The sequence below is a fragment of the Giraffa tippelskirchi genome, chromosome 1, assembly GCF_054371585.1.
Source record: "Giraffa tippelskirchi isolate mGirTip1 chromosome 1, T2T-mGirTip1v1.2.pri, whole genome shotgun sequence".
NCBI lineage: Eukaryota > Metazoa > Chordata > Mammalia > Artiodactyla > Giraffidae > Giraffa > Giraffa tippelskirchi.
The window spans coordinates 184002836-184026687 of record NC_137275.1 but is presented as its reverse complement, the minus strand read 5'-3'; the positions used below and the strand labels follow the sequence as shown (position 1 = coordinate 184026687).

Sequence of the window (23852 nt, the reverse complement as noted above, 5' to 3'; positions counted from 1 at the left end):
CCCTGTAATGTGCCTTTGGTGTCTAGGGTCTCCCATTCTTGGAGGATAAGAGCAGGCTGGAGGAATAGCAGTCTCTAAGGAGAGAGAAGGATCACATTTTCCTTCCTTTTTATCTCACTGGTACAGAGAATCTGTCTTTCTCAGGGGTATACTGAGTAAAAAGAAGACCTCCTAAAAATCAATCAAGCCAGAGTTTTGGAGCCAAGCTTCAGAGCAGAAGTGGTTGACAGCTGTGGCCGTTGTAGTCAGAGCCCCTCCTGGGAGCCCTAAGCCCCACTACTGTCCTGTAACTTTCAGTGCAATTTCTCTTTTCCCAGGAACCAGAGTTCTTGCCCTGCTCATTGACTTGGTGACCCTGCCTGTGTCATCATACTTTTTATGGATCCTTCTTCCTTGGTTTTATGAATACAGTGCATCCTAAACAACATGTAAATAATAATGTATACATCATCACAAGTTATTGTTTATATTATTTGTCATTATTATTTATCCCTTTCATACTTTATGAGGGTATTTTAGACTTTTCAAGGTGCTGCTATGTATGTTTGCTCAGTCGCTTCAGTCGCGTCCAACTCTTTGTGACCCCATGGACTGGGCCACCAGGTTCCTCTGCCCATGGGATTCTCTAGGCAAGAATACTGGAGTGGGTTGCCATGCCCTCCTCCAGGGGATCTTCCCAACTCAGGAATTGAACCTATGTCTCTTACATCTACCTGCATTGGCAGGTAGGTTCTTTATTATCAGTGCCACCTGGGAAGCCCTCAAAGTGCTGCTACCTGCTGCCTTATTCTCTGCTGATGGGTTGGGTCCATGGTTTCTGTTTATTGCTGGATCCATTGCATATTCTCAGCCACTGCTCTCCATGTGACCCAGACTTTGGCAAGAGGTTTCAAGGTGTGTCATTCTTGCAGTAAGATATTGTCAAATCTTATGGAAGGGGCACAATATGTTCACCCAGTAACGCTGACACGGTGAGCCCTGCCCTAGAGGTGAGTTCTTTTTCTTTTCTGAGGATGTCTCTGTGATCTCTTTTTTTTTGTTTGTTTGTTTCCACCAATAATTCTACTCTGAAATTGGGAAGACAATTCAGTTATGGTTCTGGCCATATATTGGATGAGTTGGGCATTGATTCAGGCCCCGTGTCCTAACTTTACCAGAATGGATTGGGATGTATTTCTCTAAGGAGTGGCATTTTGTTATGTGACAACTGGAAAAGGTGACATATAATATTCTTACTTCCTTAGCATAGAATTTCATGTGGCCTCTCATGATCCATTTTTCTAGTATCCTTTCTTTGCTGAAAGAAAAGAAAAGGCAATCAGTGCTTAGGCTTTCATTTGCTTCAATTATGACTGATGTCAGGAGTAAATCACAGAGCCCAAGTCTAGAGTACCTGGGAATTATTCCCTCTGAATTCTCCAAATCATCTCTTACTTTGCTGTCTTCCCAGTAGAACACTTTGTATATATAATGGAAATTAAATAGTACTGTTTATCCACGGGCCTCATACAGCAAATCATGTGAAGATGGTCATGTTATTATAATTGCAGTTTTTGAATTATACATTTGTGTGCGTGCATGTTCGTGCCCAGTCGTGTCTGACTCTTCGTTATTCCATGGATTGTAGCCCTTCAGGCTCCTTGGTCCGTGGGATTCTCCAGGCAAGAATACTGGAGTGGGTTGCTATTTCATCCTCCAGGGGATCTTCCCCACCCAGGAATAGAACCTACATCTCCTGCATCTCCCACATTGCAGATAGATTCTTTACCGCTGAGCCACCTGGGAAGATTTATACATTTAGTAATTATTTATCTAGTGCCTATCATATGTCAGGCACAATTCTTGGTATCGGCTATGTAATAATGAACAAAACAACCCAAGATACCTGCCCTCTGGAAGCTCTGTGATTGAAGGTACTCCTACTTCATGGACAAATAAACACAAAACACAGAGTTTATGCAACTTGCACGATCACCAGCATTAGTTGTTAAGCAAAGTGGGGATTTAAGTCTAAGACTTATCTCAAAGCTAAGATTCTATTAATTGTCTCAAAATCTATAAATGATCCAAATAATGGACATAAAAAACACATTCTTTAGTGTTTTATGAAGAAAAATAATATAAATATTATTTTAAGTGTTAAAAAAAGGGAAGAACAAATCCTCACTGAAAAGTTTGTGGACTTCCCTGATGGTCCAGTGGTTAAGAGTCCACCTGTCAATGCAGGTGACATGGCTTTGATCCCTGATTTGGGAAGATTCCACATGCCACAGAGCAACTGAGTCTGTGTGACACAACTACCTAGCCTGAGCTCCAGAACCCATGCTCCACAAAAGAAGCCAACTTGGTGAGAAGCCCACATACTGCGAAAGAGAGTAGCCACTGCTTACAGCAACCTGAGAAACATGGAGCAAAGCAACAAAGACCCAGTGCAGCCAGAAAAAGAAAAAGCTGTGATTTCTCCCTGAATTCAGCCTTTACTGACACAAGTGAAAACATCAGCACCAATTACCTTTTCGTTTCTTTAAGTAAGAATACCAGAAAAATGAAAGCAAACTTGTTTTAGGGGATCTGCCAGACAGTGGAAAATGGAAGCAGTGAGGACAGGCAAGCATATGTCAACCACTGAGTGTAATCCACTCACAGAAGAGAATCTTACCCATCATGGATGAATTGTTAAACCTCACAGAGGAAAGGTGAATTGGAAAGAGCCTGCAGAGAAACTCAGAATACAATCCGATCTGCTTAATGGGGCTTCCCTGGTGGCTCAGATGGTAAAGAATCTGCCTGCAATGCAGGAGACCTAGGTTTGATCCCTGGGTTGGGAAGATCCCCTGGAGAAGGGAATGGCAAGTCACTCCAGTATTCTTGCCTGGAGAATTCCATGGAGCCTGGCAGGCTATAGTCCATGGGGTCGCAAAGTGCTGGACACGACTGAGCGACTTTCACCCTTACATCCTTAGTCTGCTTCATATGATGGGATTTTCTGAGGGCCAGGAAAAGAAAATCAGTGGGTAAAACATTTATTTTTTTCAGGCATTTGTTAGAAACCAGAAAGAATTCCATGGATTTGAGATATCAGTAGAGAAGTTGAAATAGATCACAAGTTACTTAGTAGTGACATGATGTTGTGAATAGCGCTCTTCTCTGCCCTTCACAGCACTCTGCTGTTCTGCAATAGAGACGTACTTGGATTAATGATAATTAGGCCATGGTTTTTCTTGCCTCAGTAATTAATGTCCTGTCGCTTGGGAGACAGTTTGATACAGTACCCCGTTCCCACATATGTGGGTCTGGAATAGCAGGGGAAGGCGTTCTGAGGAGCAAAAAAGTGTAATAATCAAAGGCTTATAATATTAAAAAGGATGAGATATTTTTTACACTGCCTGCTTTGGTCAGTAACATGTTTTAGTATTAGAGGGGAGAGAAATTCTGATTTCAAAGTGAAAAACAAAGGGATAAAGACTATTGTACACTTATCTTTGGCACTTGGCAAAAATCAGTGATTTTAATATTCTTAGAAGGTACCTGTTTGGCGGTTTCTTAAAAAGCCAAACATAAACCTATCATATAATCCAGCCATTCTGTGCCTAGATGTTACCCATGACAAATAAATCATATATCCGCACAAAGACATGTATATGGATGTTCATAGCAGGTTTACTGATAACAGCCCAAACCAGTAAATAACCCCAATATCTGTCAACAAGTGAATGGATAAAGAGAGTATGATATATCCCTACAATAGAATAATACACAACAATAAAAGGGAGTTGGTGCATATAACAGCATGATTAATCTCAATTATGCTGAGGGAAAGAAGTTAGAAAAAAATACTGTGTCTATATATATGAACTCCTAGAAAATTAAAATAAATCTATCATTACAAAAAATAGTTGTATGGTGATCTAAGGGTGGGAAGAATGGGAGAGTTGGAAGGAGGGGTTATAAAAGAGCTTGAGGAAACTTTGGGGGGTGATGGATGTGTTTGCTATCTTAATTATGCTGATGATTTCATGGACACACATATATCAAAATCTATGAAACTGTACACTTTCTGTGCAGTTTAGTTTATGCCACTTCTATTTCAATAAAGCTTTTAAAACATTTCTGTTTTGAAAATAAAGTTTAAAACTATGCTTAAGTTTCATAGCTGCAGTCCAAAAAGCCAGTAAAGAAGGCAAAATGTAATTTTAAAAATATCTCATTTTCCATCATTAAATCTCATTCTGGCTTGACAGTAGAAAATCACCTAGTCAATTTCAGATTTCTCAATTCCTTGCAGGAATTTCTCAGTCAATGCAAGGCTTTGCTGTGGGAAGCCAACTTCTTTGTGCATTTGTTTTTGTGTCAGGGGCTTATACGCATTATGACATGAGGAGTTGGTGAGGGATGGAAAGCAGCCCCTGACCCATGCTTCATTGAATTCTGCCACTGATACCATTTCTTTACATTGTTCCTTGGCATAAAAATGTCCAGGACACCTTGGCAGTGATACTGGACAGTCTGAGCACTTGCTCACTTCTGAGTCTTCTGGAATTGGCATCCACCTCGACTTTCTTGTAATGCTAGGAATGTTGTGTTTGGGGGCCTGCCTGCCCTACATCCTAGCCATAGCACTTACATGCCTCACATTGCATTTGAAGGGTGTGAGCATAAATGAATGAGCATAAATGAAGAGGGGTATGTGTACTGATTTGAAGCTCAGTTGTTCTCCCAAGATCCACAAGGCAGAGTACCTGAGGCCATTTTCTTTCTTTCTCTTCTTAATGTGATTTGTTTAATTTATTGTTTTCTTTTGTTTATTTCTTTTTGTCTTTATTGAAATGTAGTTGATTTACATTGTTGTGTTAGTTTCAGGTGTACAGTAAAGTGATTCAGTTATACATACATATATTTATATATAAATATATGTATTCTTTTTTACATTCTCTTTCATTATAGTTCATTACAAGATATTGAGTATAGTTCCCTACGCTATACAGCAGGCCCTTGTTGGTTTACTTATTTTATACTGCATGCTCAGTTGCTCAGTCTTGCCCGGCTCTTTGCAACCCCATGGACTGTAGCCTGCCAGGCTCCTCTGTCCACGGGATTTCCCAGGCAAGAATACTGGAGAAGGTTGTCATTTGTCATTTCCTCCTTCAAGGGATCTTCCCCACCCAGGAATTGAACCACATCTCCTGTGTCTCCTGCACTGGGAGGCAAATTCTTTACCACTGGGCCACCTGGGCAGCCCGTTTTATACATAGTAATGTATATATGTTAATCCCAAACTCCTAAATTGTCCCTCTCCCCACCTCACCTTTTATAACCATAAGTTTATTTTCTATGTTTGTGAGTCTATTTCCATTTTGTAAATAAGTTCATATGTATCTTTTAAAAAAATTTTTTTATTCCTTTTTTAGAGTTTTTTTTTTTTCCATGTGGGCCATTTTTAAAGTCTTCATTGAATTTCTTACAATATTGCTTCTGTCTTGTTTTGATTTTTTGGCTATGTGGCAAGTGGGATCTTAACTCCCTGACCAGGGATTGAACCCTCACCCCCTGAAGTCTTTACCCTGGACTACCAGGGAGGTCCCTCCTTTTTTTTTTTTTTTTTTTAGATTCCACATATAAATGATATCATATGATATATATCTTTGTCTGGCTTACTTCACTTAATATGAAAATCTCTAGGCCCATTCATGTTGCTGCAAATGATATTATTTCATTCTTTGTTTTATGGCTGAGTAATCTTGAAAAGATGGGAATACCATACCACCTGACCTGCCTCCTGAGAAATCTGTATGCAGGTTTCCAAATCAGAAAAGGAGTACGTCAAGGCTGTATATTGTCACCCTGCTTATTTAACTTATATGCAGAGTACATCATGCAAAATGTTGGGCTGGATAAAGCACAAACTGGAATCAAGATTTCCAGGAGAAATATCAATAACCTCAGATATGCAGATGACACCACCCTTATGACAGAAAATGAAGAACTGAAGAGCCTCTTGATGAAAGTGAAAGAGAAGAGTGAAAAAGTTGGCTTAAAACTCAACATTCAGAAAATGAAGATCATGGCATCTGTTTCCATCACTTCATGGCAAATAGATGGGGAAACAATGGAAATAATGAGAGACTTTATTTTTTTGGGCTCCAAAATCATTACAGATGGTGACTGCAGCCATGAAATTAAAAGACGCTTGCTCTTTGGAAGAAAAGCCATGACCAACCTAAAGACATGTTAAAAAGCAGAGACATTATTTTGCCAACAAAGGTTCATCTAGTCAAAGCTATAGTTTTTCCAGTAGTCATGTATGGATGTGAGAGTTGGACTATAAAGGAAGAAAGCTGAGCGCCAAAGAATTGATGCTTTTGAACTGTGGTGTTGGAGAAGACTCTTAAGAGTCCCTTGGACTGCGAGGAGATCCAACCAGTTAATCCAAAAGGAAATCAGTCCTTAATATTCATTGGAAGGACTGATGCTGAAGCTGAAACTCCAGTACTTTGGCCACCTGATGTGAAGAACTGACTCATTTGCAAAGACGCTGATGCTGAGAAAGATTGAAGGCAGGAGGAGAAGGGGATGACAGAGGATAAGATGGTTGGATGGCATCACTGACTCGATGGACATGAGTTTGAGTAAGCTCTGGGAGTTGGTAATGGACAGTGAGGCCTGGCATGCTGCTCTCCATGGGGTCACAAAGAGTTGGACACGACTGAGCAACAAACACTTGGAATATATACCTAGGAGTAGAATTGTAGTAAGTCTAAGTTTACAGTTTTTAGGAAATGTCAAACTGTTTTCCATTACTGACTGTACCATTTTTCAGACTGAGTGACTGACCTGAACTGAATATTCCATTATATATATATGCCACCTGGGACCTTTTCCTTGATCCTTGGGATCTTCTGTAAAATGCTGGCAACAGTTGCTTCACAGGATAGAGGTTAGCAGTGATGATGTTAGAGAAAGCACTTGGACTTCAGAGGCGCTCAGCACATGGCTGTCACTTCTCTCCTTCTCATGCAATTACCTGTCAAAGGAACTGTAGCCAAAAGTCATGAAAAATCTTGGGGTTATGATAACCCCTAATCATCTGTGTCTCATGGATTTCCTACTGCAAGAGTTCATGAAATACTTCAAGATTATTAGGAGAAAAAAGCGGTTAAAAAAATAGAAGAACATTAACATACAAACAATTCTACTTCAGTTTTATTCTTCCCACACCTACACACCATTTCTACCTTCTCCTCTTCTCTACAATGCTTGGCTTGCTCTAGGTTCTGCATGAAAACTACCTGATAGTCAAAATACTTATCTCAATGAGGCTAGAGATGATTTCATTTGTACAGAGCACAATAAAAGAATAAAACAGTTCATAAACATTCTCTGTGAAAATACTTATACTCAGACTACTAAAGCATTGGAAGAGAAATCTGTAACCTTGAAGAGACTGTACATGTGTTGGTGCTAAAGTCACGGTCCTTCTGTACACCACATGATTCAGCCTTCAGAAGGACACAATCACGAAATGACTGAATGAAGTGTTCTGTTCAGTTCAATTGTTCAGTCATGTCCAACTTGCGACCCCATGGACTGCAGCATGCCAGACCTCCCTGTCCACCACCAACTCCCAGTGCTTGCTCAAACTCATGTCCATTGAGTGGGTGATGCCATCCAACCATCTCATTCTCTGTCGTCCCCTTCTCCTCCTGCCTTCAATCTTTCCCAGCATCAGCGTCTTTTCCGATGAGTCAGCTCTTCACATCAGGTGACCAAAGTATTGGAAGGTACTCAGTCCTTCCAATGAACACTCAGGATTGATCTCCTTAAGGATGGACTGGTTGGATCTTCTTGCAGTCCAAGGGACTCTCAAGAGTCTTCTCCAACACCACAGTTCCAAAGCATCAATTCTTTGGCGCTCAGCTTTCTTTATACTCCCACTCTCACATCCATACATGACTACTGGAAAAACCATAGCTTTGACTAGATGGACCTTTGTTGGCAAAGTAACGTCTCTGCTTTTTAGCTATCTAGGTTGGTCATGGCTTTTCTTCCAAGGAGCAAGCATCTTTTAATTTCATGGCTGCAGTCACCATCTCCAGTGATTTTGGAGCCCCCCAAAATAACGTCTCTCACTGTTTCCATTGTTTCCCCATCTACTTGGGTACAAGCCATTAATTGTGGGAGAACTGCTCTGGTCTTCAGGCTCTGGGGGAACTACCCAAATACCCCCTGCAAGGGCTGCTAGTGAAGGGGAAAAGTTAAAATTTTTACATAACCTCCTGCTCTTTCTGCCTCTGTAACTCAGTTTGCTCCTTGCAAAGTCTAGATCACGTAGGTCTCAGAAAGTGGGACTCACAATACTAGGAACTGGAGCTTATCTCACTCACATTTGCCCTACTCTTTGCAATTGCCCTAGACCCTGCAAACCTGGAAACCCGATTAATCATGCCTGTCTGTGTATGAAAACTCTGTAACCCCTTTGTTCAGGGCTGAAAGCTTGGAGTGTCAGCTCCTCTGGGCCCACCTGCGTAATAAACCTGAGTTCTCCAGTTCTCCTAATGTGGTGCCTGGTTTCTTGAGTACTGGTTTCTGCAACATTTTTGGAGGATCCAGTGAGATTCCAGCCACGCTGGCCCCTTGAGCCTTCGCACTGGTGGCTTGGCAGGGTCGAGTGGAGGAGGGAGATGAACGAGGAGGCACGCCACCTGCTGGCAAGTGGGATTCCAACTCTCCAGATGGCCGAGCCCCAACCGGACTTATGGGAGGGAAGGACCAACTCACCAGGAACAGCCACAGGACAAGGTAAGGCCCAGGGGTCAGTCCAGTCAGGAAATCCTACCCCAATGGGTAGAAGAGGAGACTGATCACCTCCTTGGAGCATCAGATAGGGAGACCTGGCTACTCGGGAAAAGGGAGGTATTGTGACAACTTTTGAATGATTGTGTTTGCATGCTTGTTGATTGAAGGAAGTGCAAGTGAGCTCCTCAGTCCTCGGACTATGGAGGCTGAGAGGGTCCAAAACCTGCGGTTCCATGACGACCTCATAAAGCTGAAAGGCGGTGCCAGTCTCTGGGGGATTTGATCCCTCCCTGAGAGGCTGGTCCGGGTCAGGGATTTATATCAACATGCCAATGCTAAGACGTGTCTTAAATCTCCCGCGGGAGAGCAGCCAGGCAGTTGAAAAATGAATGTGAATGAGTGTGCCGCCTGATTCACCCGCACTTCAGGCTCCATTGTGTGGCTTCACAGTCTTCCTCGCTTCGGCGTCGAGTGGGTCCTGGCTTGCGGTTCCATGGTGACATCATATGGTTCAAGGTGGTGTCTGCCTCTGGGGGACCCAGTCCTTCCCTGCGAGACAGATCTGGATCAGGGGTTTATACTGATCCCCCAATGCCAAGAGGCACTTAAGTTCCCTCTGGGGATGCGGCAAAGCCGGCACCTGAATGGTCTCCTTTTTTGAGGGGGGCATCCACCCTTGTTTGTCTTTGCACCACCGACTTAGGGCGGAATACACAGGGAGGGAGAAATTATTGGTTACCAGTTATTCTTCTGTCGACTGACTCCTTGAGCTGACATCTAAGAGATTAGACAGGCAGATTACATTTGTCAACATTGGGGGAAGTTCCTCTAAGCCAAAAGTTTTAGATGGCACGATAAAGAACTTTAAGAAGGGTTTTGTAGGAGATTATGGAGTCAAGATGACCCCCGGAAAGCTTTGTAATTTATGTGAGCTCGATTGGCCATTCTTTGACGTTGGATGGCCGCCAGAGGGCACTCTCGACCTGCCCACTGTCCAAGCAGTACACCAGGTGGTCACTGGGACTCCAGGACATCCAGATCAGTTTCCACGCGCAGACTCCTAGCTTCTAATAGCACAGACCCTTCCCCCATGGGCAAGATTTTGCATGAACGGGCAGGGACAGAGTAGGGTATTTGTGGCCCAACCACTCAAAAAAAAGAAAGAAGGAAAAAAAAACCTATATTCCAGGGAGATCCAGTGAAAGACCCACTACTGCCCCCACCATACATTCCCCTGACTCCACAAGCCCTGACATGGCCAGCGCCGGACCCACTGCCAGACAGTCCACCTCCCTCTGTGTCCCCCACACCACCTCATGAGCAAGACGCCAGCCCTGAGTCAGTAGGGAAGCAGCTCTGCTCGGCCAAATGATCTAACCACCTGGCTGTGGCCCATCAGATGCCACTGTGAGAAACTCAAGGTCCTCAACAAGTGAACGAGGATGGCTCAGTCCAGCCTGGTCACTCCATCCTCTATTACCAGCCCTTCAGCACTACTGATTTCCTAAACTGGAAACACCATAACCCAGCATACTCTGATAAACCACAGGCTATGATTGACTTCCTAGAGTCCATTTCACACACCCATCAGTCTACATGGGATGACTGTCACCAGCTCCTTATGTCTCTCTTCACTACTGAGGAAAGGCAACGCACCTCAACAGAAGCCCAAAAATGGCTCGGAGGACAAGCCCCTGCAGAGGTCTTAGATGTAGAAGGATAGGCACAAGAAGCAATGCCAGAGATGAGATCTGATTGCGATTTTAATACCAGAGAAGGACAAGAAACGCTAACTCACTATCGTGATGTCCTTCTACATGGACTTCGAGGGGGGCCCAAAAAGCCTACCAATATGTCCAAAATTACAACGATAATCCAAAAAGCAGATGAGAGCCCCACCGATTTCTATGAAAGACTATGTGAAGCATTCCGAATGTACACCCCGTTCAACCCTGAAACAGCTGAGAGTAAACGGATGATTAGTGCTGCCTTTGTGGCTCAGTCCTGTGCAGATATCCAATGAAAGCTCCAAAAGCTGGAAGGCTTCACTGGGCTGAATGCCACACAGCTCCTGGAGGTAACAAATAAAAGTCTTTGTGAAACGAGACAGTGAAGCCCAATGAGAAGCAGATATAAAAATGAAACAGAAGGCAGCCAGCTAGCAGCAGCATTGAGGAGCTCAGATCCAGTGAAACAGACTGGTCCCTCGTGGAAAGGGGAAACTAAGAAAAGACCACCATTATGCTACAACCAGTGAGCCCATTGCAAAGAGACTGGACACTGGAAAAATGAGTGCCCCCATCACAGAGGGACATCTAAAGGGTCAAAGAAGTTCAGTCAACCCAACAAAGAGAGGTACCAAAACCTTATCGGCCTGGCTGGAGCAGAATCAGGCTAGGGAAGACTGGGCTCCCTGATCCTGGGCCCCCGGGAGCCCACGGTCATGATGAAAGTAGGGGGCCAATCAATGACTTTTATGGTGGATACTGGAGCTGAACATTCCATGGTAACCACACCTGTAGCTCCCCTCACAGGCTGAATAGCAACTATTATTGGGGCCACAGGGGACATGGTGGCCCATTCATTTTGCAAGGCCCGTTCGTGTCAGCTAGGGGGCCATCTGGTGACTCATGAATTTCTGTACTTACAGGAATGCCCCTTTTCCTTGCTGGGTAGAGGCTTACTGACAAAACTGGGGCCACAAATCACCTTTGCCCCCAGAAAGCCTGTAAGCCTCACCTTGGGGAGCCAATTGGCTCTGATGATGGCCGTGACCGTGCCCAGGGAAGATGAATGGCATCTCTATTCTTCAGGGAGGGAACAAATAAATCCCCCCAGACTGCTAAAAGAATTCCCTGATTTTTGGTCTGAGAGGGGACCCCCAGGTTTGGCCAAAAACCATGCCCCCGTTGTAGTGGACCTGAGGCCAGGAGCCACTCCTGTTAGACAAAAACAATATCCAGTAACACGGGAGGCATGCCTGGGAATTTGGGACCACATGCAGCGCCTACAAGAGGCTGAGATCCTAATCGAATGTCAGTCTTCCTGGAACACTCCCGCTCTTACCAGTCAAAAAGTCTGGAGGGAACGACTACTGCCCCATCCAGGACCTCTGCGCCATCAACAATACAGTGATCACCATCCATCCAGTGGTCCCAAATCCCTACACTTTTCTGAGTCTCTGACCTACTCAGGCAAGCTGGTTCACCTGCCTTGATCTCAAAGACGCTTTCTTCTGCCTCTGGCTGTCACCAGCCAGCCAGCCCTTGTTTGCCTTTGAATGGGAAGACCCAAACACCGGGAGAAAGACACAGCTGACTTGGACTCGACTGACACAAGGCTTCAAAAACTCACCTACCCTGTTTGGTGAAGCCCTGGCTGTGGACCTTGCTGCCTTTCCTGGAGAAACTTTAAACTGCACCCTACTCCAGTACTTGGATGACCTGTTGCTAGCCAGTCCCACCCAAGGGGACTGCTGGAGAGGGACCAAAGATCTGTTGGCTTTACTCTCCACCACAGGGTACAAGGTGTCATGGAAAAAGGCTCAGACAGGAGGTCAAGCACTTGGGGTTTGTCATCTCAAAAGGGCATCAGGCACTTGGACATGAGAGGAAGCAAGCCATCTGTTCAATACCTCAGCCGAACACCAAGAAAGAAGTCCATGAGTTCCTTGGGGCTGCTGGATTCTGCTGGATCTGGATACTGGGTTTCTCTGAAATTGCCAAGCCTTTGTTTAAAGCCACAACAGGGTCTGGTAAGGACCCCCAATAGTGGGGACCTGAACAGGAGAAGGCCTTCAAAGAGATAGACTCTTGACCAGCGTTCCAGCATTAGGGCTGCCATGTGACATGGGACTTTAACCTCTTTGTACTTGAGAAAAATCACACGACACAGGGGTGTCCTCACACAAACAATTGGGCCATGGCAGCGCCCAGTCACATACCTGTCCAAATGACTATATCCAGGGACTGAGGGATGGCTGCCATGCCTCCGGGTGTTAGCTGCTACTGTGGTTTTGGTCAGATATGCAGATAAGCTTACTATAGGACTTCGACTGTGTGGATCACAATAAACTGTGGAAAATTCTGAAAGAGATGGGAATATCAGACCACCTGACCTGCCTCTTGAGAAGTCTGTATGCAGGTCAGGAAGCAACAGTTAGAACTGGACATGGAACAACAGACTGGTTCCAAAAAGGAAAAGCAGTATGTCAAGGCTGTTGTTCCATTGTCACCCTGCTTATTTAACTTATATGCAGAGCACATCATGAGAAACGCTGGGCTGGATGAAGCACAAGCTGGAATCAAGATTGCTGGGAGAAATATCAATAACCTCAGATATGCAGATGACACCACCCATATGGCAGAAAGTGAAGAACTAAAGAGCCTCTTGATGAAAGTGAAAGAGGGAGTGAAAAAGTTGGCTTAAAGCTCAACATCCAGAAAACTAAGATCATGGCATCTGGTCCCATCACTTCATGGCAAGTAGAGGGGGAAACAGTGGCTGACTTTACTTTTGGGGGCTCCAAAATCACTGCAGATGGTGACTGCAGCCATGAAATTAAAAGACGCTTACTCCTTGGCAGGAAGGTTATGACCAACCTAGACAGCATATTAAAAAGCAGAGACACTACTTTGCCAACAAAGGTCCATCTAGTCAAGGCTATGGTTTTTCCAGTGGTCATGTATGGATGTGAGAGTTGGACTATAAAGAAAGCTGAGTGCTGAAGAATTGATGCTTTTAAACTGTGGTGTTGGAGAAGACTCTTGAGAGTCCTTTGGACTGCAAGGAGACCCAACCAATCTATCCTAAAGGAGATCAGTCCCGAGTGTTCACTGGAAGGACTGATGCTGAAGCTGAAACTCCAATGCTTTATCCACCTGATGTGAAGAGCTGACTCATTGGAAAAGACCCTGATGCTGGGAAAGATTGAAGATAGGAGGAGAAGGTGATGACAGAGGATAGGATGGTTGGATGGCATCACCGACTCAATGGACATGAGTTTGGGTAAACTCCGGGAGTTAGTGATGGACAAGGAGGCCTGGCTTGCTGGGGTCCATGGGGTCACAAAAAGTCAGACACAACTGAGCAACTGAACTGAACTGAGGACCAAATATAAGTGTAAAGGTTCCCTATGCTGTTACTGCCCTGCTGAACAGCCAGGGGCATAAGTGGCTGACCAACTCCAGGATGACTCACTATGAAGGACTGCTTTGGGAAAACCCATGGGTCCAACTCGAGATTGTGTGGACACTGAACCCTGCCACCTTTTTACCTATGGAAGCAGGAACCCCTGGTCATAACTGTGAGATTTACTTCAGCAGGCCGGGCCAGACGGATACTCCCCTCCAGAACCCAGAACTGGAACTGTTCATTGACAGAAGCAGTTTCATCCAAGACTGGCAGCACAAAGCAGGCTATGCTCTAACCACAACTGATGAGGTAGTGAAGGCTGAGGCCTTGCTACAAGGGTGGTCAGCATAATGGGCTGAGCTATGGGCACTCGCCCAGGAGCTAAGGCAGGCAGAAGGGAAATGAGTCAACATCTATACTGATTCAAGTTATGCCTTTGCTACTTTACATGTGCATGGAACAATTTATAAAGAAAGGGTACTATTGACAGCAGTGGGTGGGGAAAGGAGATTAAAAACACAAAAGAAATTCTTCAGCTTTTGGAAGCAGTCTGGAAGTGGCAGTCATCCATTGTAAGGCCACCAGGGAGGAACTGATCCAATCAGCAAAAGAAATCGGTTGGCTGACCAGGCAGCCAAGGAGGCCGTGACCAAGCTGATCCCCACAGTGGGCCCCAAGTCAATCTTTAAAGTCCTCTTGGCACCAGAATTGCCTCTGTCCCTGAGATACACCAAGGAAGAAGATCAATGGGCTCTAAATAAGGGAGAAATCAAAGAAAAAGAGAGCTGGTGGAAGCTCCCAGAACAAAGACTCTTTGTCCCCAGCAATATAGCAATCCAGCTGGTAAAACATCTTGAGACAACTCGTTTAGGGAAAACTGCGCTGGAGAGTTTACTGAGCCGCTACTATTTCATTCCTAAGCTCCCAACCCTGTGTGCCCAGATCAGTGCTAGATGTGTGACTTGTGTGCAAAACAACGCCAGCCAAAGATCAAGACCCAACCTAGGGGTGCAAACAGTTGCGATGCTGCCCTTTGAAGATCTATAAGTGGACTTGACTGAAGTTAAGCCCTATAGGGGCTATAATTTTTACTTGTTGTAGTCTGCACCTACTCGGGATGGCCTGAAGCCTACCCCACACGCACTGAACGGGTACAAGAGTGGCCAAGGCCTTACGAAGAGACACAATCCCGAGATATGGGCTGCCGGTCTCCATAGAGTCTGACAATGGGCTAGTTTTTGTGTCTGAGATAATCCAAACTTTATCCAGGACACTGGGAATCAAATGGAAGCTTCACACTGCTTACAGGCCACAGAGCTCAGGGAAAGTTGAACACATGAATCAGACCCTCAAGACTACATTAGCTAAACTCTGTCAGGAGACCCAGTTATCTTGGGTTGACATGTTACCCCTAGTCTTACTCTGAGCCCGATGCACCCTGGGGTCCTCTGGCTATTCTCCCTTTGAGAGCTTATATGGGAGAACGCCCCCAGGGATACGAAAACTCAAGGGAAATCCCCAACAACTAGCTGGCATGGAGATGTCCTGACACCTCCAGGCCCTGGGCAAAGTCTTTCACCATATCGCCTGAGAAACCTAAGGAAGGACACCCATTCCTCTGGGCAATTGGGTTCATCCCTATCAGCCAGGAGATGAGGTATGGGTTAAAGATTAGAAAAAGAACCACTTCAGCAAGTTTGGACAGGCCCTCCTGGCAACCCCTACTGCTGTTAAAGTTACAGGTGCCATCCCTTGGATCTACCACACCAGAGTCAAGAAGGCAGCGGCTTCCTGAAATGAGGACACCTGGAAAACACTTCAGGACCCTGAAAATCCCCTCAAGGTCTGGTTCCAAAAACAATGACCCTCACCCATGAAAGACACTGAGCCCTGCTCTAGTCACTCTGGAATCTGACTAGTCCATACATGGCAGACGCTTGAGGATTCTTCAGCCTTGCTCCAGCCACACTCTGGCAGTTGGCTGGTCAATGCACAGCAGAAGCTTGAGGATCTGGCTATCAAAATATCAATGGATTTTCACTGTCAACCCTGGATTCTATCCCTGATTGGTATTATTGCTGTGCTCTTTGCTACAGGACTAGCTTCAGTCACACTCAAGACTGGGATTTGGGTCAGAAGCTGCAGTTAGCTGTCTGTTATCTTACTGTAGTGGGAAGCTTCATTCTTATTAGATGTCTCTTATGATCAATTCTCCTTATTAATTAAATTGATCCACAGTATAACTGATAGGCTCAGCTGCTATAGCGGTGACAACCCAAAGATGGGGAGAAAACCTTTTGCTAGTGTTCAGTTATCTGTTATGTGCATGCTGCTTTGCAGCCTTTTGGTGTCCTTTGCTGTAACAGATGGTGCCGTTCCTTACCCATCATGCACTTGTCAACACTACAGTCAACCCTTGGAAAATCACTTGCTTAATCATCAGCTAGAACAATGTATAGATAGCCAATCCTATAGGGTAATCATCTACTGCCTTCATAACCATACCATGTATATCCAGGGGTCTGGGTGCCAAAAATGTTTTCCAGTCATGCCCCCCACTGCCACTACATTTCCTCCACCAGAGTATCCAAACCCCGGGCAGTATCCCAACACCATGGCATTGCCATCATGTAGCTACGCCTACGTCTACCGCCAAATGCCACGCACATGTTACAACCCAGAATATGTGTCTGTCTGTCAAATAAATGGAAAAACCTACTGGACAGGGACAATAATACAGACAAACAAAATCATGGACCAACTTTGCTCTAAAAAATCAGGCTCTGCCTCTCGGCAGTCTGACCCAGGTTACAGAATTAACTCCCCCTTAGACCTTTGTCTGTACCAGGTTCTCAATGCAACTCAGTTCAGTCGCTCAGTTGTGTCTGACTCTGCGACCCCATGAATCGCAGCACGCCAGGCCTCCCTGTCCAACACCAACTCCTGGAGTCTACCCAAACCAATATCCATCGAGTTGGTGATGCCATCCAGCCATCTCATCCTCTGTCGTCCCCTTCTCCTCCTGCCCCCAATCCTTCCCAGCATTAGGGTCTTTTCCAATGAATCAACTCTTCGCATGATGTGGCCAAAGTATTGGAGTTTCAGCTTCAAATCACTCCTTCCAATGAACACCCAGGACTGATCTCCTTTAGGATGGACTGGTTGGATCTCCTTGCAGTCCAAGGGACTCTCAAGAGTCTTCTCCAACACCACAGTTCAAAAGCATCAGTTCTTTGGCGCTCAGCTTTCTTCACTATCCAACTGTCACATCCATACGTGACCACTGGAAACACCATAGCCTTGCCTAGACCGACCTTTGTTGGCAAAGTAATGTCTCTGCTTTGAAATATGCTATCTAGGTTGGTCATAACTTTCCTTCCAAGGAGTAAGCATCTTTTAATTTCATGGCTGCAATCACCATCTTCAGTGATTTTGGAGAAAATGATGTCCCCCAAAAAATAAAGCCTGACACTGTTTCCATTGTTTCCCCATCTATTTGCCATGAAGTGATGGGACCAGATGCCATGATCTTAGTTTTCTGAACGTTGAGCTTTAAGCCAACTTTTTCACTCTTCTCTTTCACTTTCATCAAGAGGCTCTTTAGTTCTTCGCTTTCTGCCATAAGGGTGGTGTCATCTGCATATCTGAGGTTATTTATATTTCTCCCAGCAATCTTGATTCCAGCTTGTGTTTCTTCCAGCACAGCATTTCTCATGATGTACTCTGCATAGCAGTTAAATAAGCAGGGTGACAATATACAGCATTGACGTACTCCTTTTCCTGTTTGGAACCAGTCTGTTGTTCCATGTCCAGTTCTAACTGTTGCTTCCTGACCTGCATACAGATTTCTCAAGAGACAGGTCAGATGGTCTGGTATTCCCATATCTTTAAGAATTTTCCATAGTTTATTGTGATCCACACAGTCAAAGGCTTTGGCATAGTCAAGAAAGCAGAAATAGATGTTTTTCTGGAACTCTCTTGCTTTTTCAATGATCCAGCGGATGTTGGCAATTTGATCTCTGGTTCCTCTGCCTTTTCTAAAACCAGCTTGAACACCTGGAAGTTCACAGTTCATGTATTGCTGAAGCCTGGCTTGGAGAATTTTGAGCATTATTTTACTAGCATGTGAGATGAGTGCAATTGTGTGGTAGTTTGAGCATTCTTTGGCATTGCCTTTCTTTGGGATTGGAATGAAAACTGACCTTTTCCAGTCCTGTGGCCACTGCTGAGTTTTCCAGATTTGCTGGCATATTGAGTGCAGCACTTTCACAGCATCACCTTTGAGGATTTGAAATAGCTCAACTGGAATTCTATCACCTCCACTAGCTTTGTTTGTAGTGATGCTTTCTAAGGCCCACTTGACTTCACATTCCAGGATGTCTGGCTCTAGGTGAGTGACCACACCATTGTGATTATCTGGGTCATGAAGATCTTTTTTGTACAGTTCTCCTGTGTATTCTTGCCCCCTCTTCTTAATATCTTCTGCTTCTGTTAGGTCCATACCATTTCTGTCCTTTATCAAGCCTATCTTTGCATGAAATGTTCCCTTGATGTCTCTAATTTTCTTGAAGAGATCTCTAGTCTTTCCCATTCTGTTGTTTTCCTTGCCTACTTAATGACACCAACCCCTAGATGGCCAGGGATTGCTGGCTTTGCTTATCCTTAGGAGCTCCACGGTACTTAGCTACACCGGTACCGTTAAACAACGCAACAGCCATGGGAACTTCTATAGATCCACCCTTACAAGGGCCAGTCTTAAGGACAATTGAGTTAACTCAAAAGGCTCCAGATTACTTTACAAATGATGGAGGAACTGAAACTGTAGGCCCTTTAGCCAGGGACCAATGTAATCAAACTTTAAAAGGTGAGTGGCCCACTCATCCTCTCGCAAACACAACATGGAGCCGCCCCCATCAAGGCCTTTTCTTTGTTTGTGGGGCAGATGCTTACTTATGTCTACCAGTCAATTGGATGGGTATCTGCACTTTAGCTTTCCTCACTCCCCAGATGATTATCGTCCCTAACAACCAGACTCTCACTGTACCTCTGGCAGCACATAAACTCAGTCAAAAAGAGCCATCTAGTTTATACCCCTACTAGTTAGTCTAGGAATCATGGCTGGGGTAGGTATGGGAATAGGAGGAATTGCTTCATCAACCACCTTTTACCATACACTATCCAAAGACTTCACAGACGACATTGAGAGAGTGGCCAAATCTTTAGTGGCCTTACAGGACCAACTAGACTCCCTGGCTGAGGTGGTTTTACAGTATAGGAGAGGGCTAGACCTACTGACAGCTGAAAAGGGAGGACCCTGCCTCTTCTTAAACGAAGAATGCTGCTTTTATGTAAACCAATCAAGAATAGTCAGGGACATGGCCTAACAGCTAAGGGAACAAATCATGAAAAGGAGAGAGGAACTAGCAAATTCCTGGGGTAATTGGAACAATATCTGGAGTTGGGCATTGTGGCTTCTCCCTTTAACAGGTCCTCTCTTCATGTTCTTTGCCACACTCTTGTTTGGCCTTTGCATTCTCAGTGCTATTACCTAGTTCATCCTCTCGAATTGAATCTGTAAAGTAACAAATGGTAATAGCTCAATATAGCCCTCTAAACGACGGGGAGCTCTGAATGTCCTACCAAAACATGAGATGATGCTTTCTACAATGAGTGATAGAAGCATCAAGAGGGGGGAATGAAGAGGAAAAGTTAAAATTTTTACATAACTTCCTGCTCCTTCTGCATCTGTAACTCAGCTTGCTCCTTGCAAAGTCTAGATCACGTAGGTCTCAGAAAGTGGGGACTCACAATACTAGGAACTGGAGCTTATCTTACTCACCTTTGTCCTACTCTTTGCAATCGCCCTAGCCCCTGCAAACCAGCAAACCTGCTTAATCATGCCTGTCCATGTATAAAAACTCTGTAACCTCTTTATTCAGGGCTCAGAGCTTGGCGTGTTAACTCCTCTGGGCCCACCGGTGTAGTTAACCTGAGTTCTCCAACTCCCTGAGGACGGTGCTTGGTTTCTGGAGTACTGGTTTCTGCAACACTAGGAAGTCTGGCCATGCACATTCTGGATAGGTGAAGGATTCATCTTCACTTGAGCATGTTTTAGGGAATGACTCTAATCCTGAAACCACATGGAAACTGCTTCCCAGTCTATGTTTTTTGTTTGATGAATTGATGCCACATTGACGTTTTATCTATAGGACATTGAGAGTCATCGTGGAATAAATTCTTTCACTTCAGGACCTTTCCCATGCAGAAAGAGCTTCTGCTTAGTGACAGAGAGACAAGGCATGCAATAGCTAATCTACCTCATATAAACACCACTACCTATTAGGTTAGGAAGAGATCTACTTTAAGAATAGATGGAAGCAACCTAAATGTCCATCAACAGGGCAATGGATAAGGAAGGTGTGGTGCATATACACAACAGAATAACACTCAACCATAAAAAGAATGAAATAATGCCATTGCAGCAACATGGATGGACCTAGAGATTACCATACTAAGTGAAGTAAGTCAGACAGACAAAGAGAAATATCATAGGACTTTGCTTATATGTGGAATTTTAAAAAAAAATGGTACAAATGAACTTATTTACAAAATAGAAATAGAGTCACAGACGTAGAAAACAAACATATGGTCACTGGCAGGGAAAGGGGAAGGGGGAGGGGAAGGATAATTGAGAGATTAGAATTGACAAGTAAACACTACTATATATAAAATAGATAAGTAATAATGACCTACTGTATAGCACAGGGGATTCTATTCAATACTCTATAGTGGCCTATATGGGAAAAGAATCTAAAAAAGAGTGAACATATGTATGTAACTGATTCACTTTGCTGTACACCTGAAACTAATACTACATTGTATATCAAGTATATTCCAATAAAAACTAAAAAAAGGCTTCCGTGCAAGTGCTGGGCACAAAGCGTCTTCCTTTTTAGTCCACATGCAGGGTTTATTTTAAGCAATCCCACCTGTATGTGATCAGCATTTTACTACCCTTTAAAGAAATAATGGCAGGCATAAACACCCTGTTGTTTTTTTCAGATGCAAACACTGACTTAGGGAGATTGTTACTATCTCCATTGCCTTAACTGCATACATACAATACAGGGATAATGTTTTTGGATTAACTTAAAGTGCCAAAAAGACAAGGGTGTGGAGAAAAGAAAACCTTGTACACTGGTGGTGAGAAAGTAATTTGGTATAGCCATTATGGGAAACAGTATGGAAGTTCCTCAAAAATTTAAAAATAGAACTCCCATATGATCCAGCAAAAGATGGAAAAAAATAGAACTGTCACAGGGAAGCTGAATCAGGATAATCTGGCAGTGATTGGAAATCCTAATATTTTCCAGTATTAGTATGTTTAATGTTTTGCACTGTTTATTTTGTGCCCCAAATGTGTATTTTTGTTGTAAGACATTTAATCCAGTCCTGAAAAAATTCAATTGACACTTCTTTCTGGCCACTTTCTAGCAATCCTGAGCTGTCAGAAGAAGGCACCCTCAACAGCCCTAAGGATTCTCTGAAGCAGTGTGATCCTGTTTCTCCCCGGACAATGGCACGTTGACACAGGAGCTGTGTGACCCCCACAGAGCAGACAGCTGGATAACATATGTGTCTGTGCTTATACACGGTCCTCCATGGACACAGCCAGACACTAACAAAGTGTTAAGGTATCGATTCTATTTTTTATAGGGTGTACAAAGTTTACAGAAAATATAATGAAAAAATAATTTGGACTATGAGTCATCCCTGCTACATCTTTCTTACTTCCTTCTAGAATTTGTTGGGCAGTTACTGAATTCCGTGTTTATTCTAAGTTTATAATAAAACTGATTTGCATGGAAGACTGCTGAGAATATAAAAAAGGCTACATAAATCAGAGTATCCACTGCTTTGGTGTCCATGAAAGTAATGGAACAAAACATTGGCTGAGGAGGCAGTTGTGGGGTTGATGAGTCATTTGGGTGCAAAATGATAATCGCTGAGCAAGGAATATCAAGTGGAAATAGAGCGGGAAGGGTAAAACAGGTGTCAACTTTTCCTCTTCTGCACACCCAGGATTTGTATTCTTCCTTTCCACAATTCTCCACACCATATGACTGCTGCTCCTTCTCTATCTTAGTTCAATCTCTAAAAACAAGGCCATAAAGTTTAGTTTTTCATCTGTACTTAATCCAGGATTTAGAGTAGACTTATTTCAGCTCAAGCTGATAATCAATTATTTGTCCATTTACATATTTAAAATGCTTGAGAATCTGTCATCTATTTAAGATTACAGAGAGGGAAGAACTTTGCTTTTCCAAATTATTATAGAGGTTTGTACTACTTGAAAATTATACTTGTTTACCAAATTTATTAGCCATGCCATACTGGTAGAGGGGCTTCCCTGGTGGCTCAGATGGTAAAGAATCTGCCTGCAATGCAGGAGACCCAGGTTTGATCCCTAGGTGGGGAAGATCTCCTGGAGAAGGGAATGGCTACCCACTCCAGTATTCTTACCTGGAGAATCCCTATGGACCGAGGAGCCTGGTGGGCTACAGTCCAAGGGGTCGCAGAGTTGGACATGATGGAGCAACTAACATTTTCTCTGGTAGAATTTCGGAATCATTAAGTGAAAAATTAGATTAGATGTATATTTTAACTATTCAGTGTTCTATCCTGAGCTCTGTGAATAAATGCAAAATGACCCAAGACAGTGCACATGTGTCTGGGCTCAAGGAAGTTTCTCTCAAGGGATCTGTTAATAATATTGTGCATTTCCTGGTGGACTTTCAGTTATCGTGGTGGAGTAAGCCTAGAACACAAGTGCTTTTTCTTCTGATCACTGCTTGCAGTGGTGGGATGGAGTGGTCTGTCCTAGAGCTCTTCTGCACCTTCCCTTCTTTTCTGCCCCTGTTCCTTCCACTGAATAGATGAGAATCACGCGTCAGCGATGGTCTTTTTGTAAGTCAAGATGGGGCTTTGAGGCAGCTCTTTTCCTTATCCAGAGCCTTCTCTCTCAAAAGAGGAAACTGGGTGAAGTAGTCAAACATAGTTTCCCATGCTTTCTTTTTGTTATTGGAGTGTAATTGCTTTACAATGTTGTGTTAGTTTTTGCTGTACAACAAAGTAGATCAGCTGTATGTATACATATACCCCCTTGCTTTTTAGCCTCCCTCCCAGTCCCCCATCACATCCCTCAAGGTCATCATAGAGCATGGAGCTGAGCGCCCTGTGCTATACAGCAGCTTCCTACTAGCTATCTATTTTACACATGGTAGTGTATTTATGTCAAAGCTACTCTCTCAATTCATCCACCCTCCCCTTTGCCTGCTGTGTCAGCATGTCCATTCTCTCTGAGTCTCTATTCCTGCCCTGCAAATAGGTTTATCTGTACCCTTTTTCTGGAGAAGGCAATGGCACCCCACTCCAGTACTCTTGCCTGGAAAATCCCATGGACGGAGGAGCCTGGTAGGCTACAGTCCATGGAGTCGCTAAGAGTCGGACATGACTGAGCGACTTCACTTTCACTTTTCCCTTTCATGCACTGGAGAAGGAAATGGCAACTCACTCCAGTATTCTTGCCTGGAGAATCCCAGGGACAGCGGAGCCTGGTGGGCTGCCGTCTATGGGGTCGCACAGGGTCGGACACGACTGAAGCGACTTAGCAGCAGCAGCAGCAGCAGTATCCTTTTTCTAGATTCCATATATATGCATTAATATGCAAAGTTTGTTTTTCTCTTTCTGACCTACTTGACTCTATATGACAGACTCAGGTCCATCAACATCACTATAAATGATGCATTTTGTTCCTGTTTATGGTTGAGTAACAGTCCATTGTATATATGTACCACATCTTCTTTATCCATTCCCCTGTTGATGGACATTTAGGTTGCTTCCATGTCCTGGCTATTGTAAATAGT

At 44.0% G+C, this 23852-nt stretch overlaps 1 protein-coding gene across 11 annotated transcripts in view; it reads left to right on the top strand.

The window, feature by feature from the left end:
* The window catches only part of LOC145538561 (uncharacterized), an 85494-nt gene that overhangs the window by 48310 nt on the left and 13332 nt on the right, over positions 1 to 23852 (top strand). For all 11 annotated transcript variants that reach the window (XR_014077031.1, XR_014077016.1, XR_014077022.1 and 8 more), the window contains one exon: positions 21421 to 21620. The gene's annotated coding sequence lies outside the window, so the exon portion shown is untranslated. The remainder of the gene's footprint in view (positions 1 to 21420; positions 21621 to 23852) is intronic.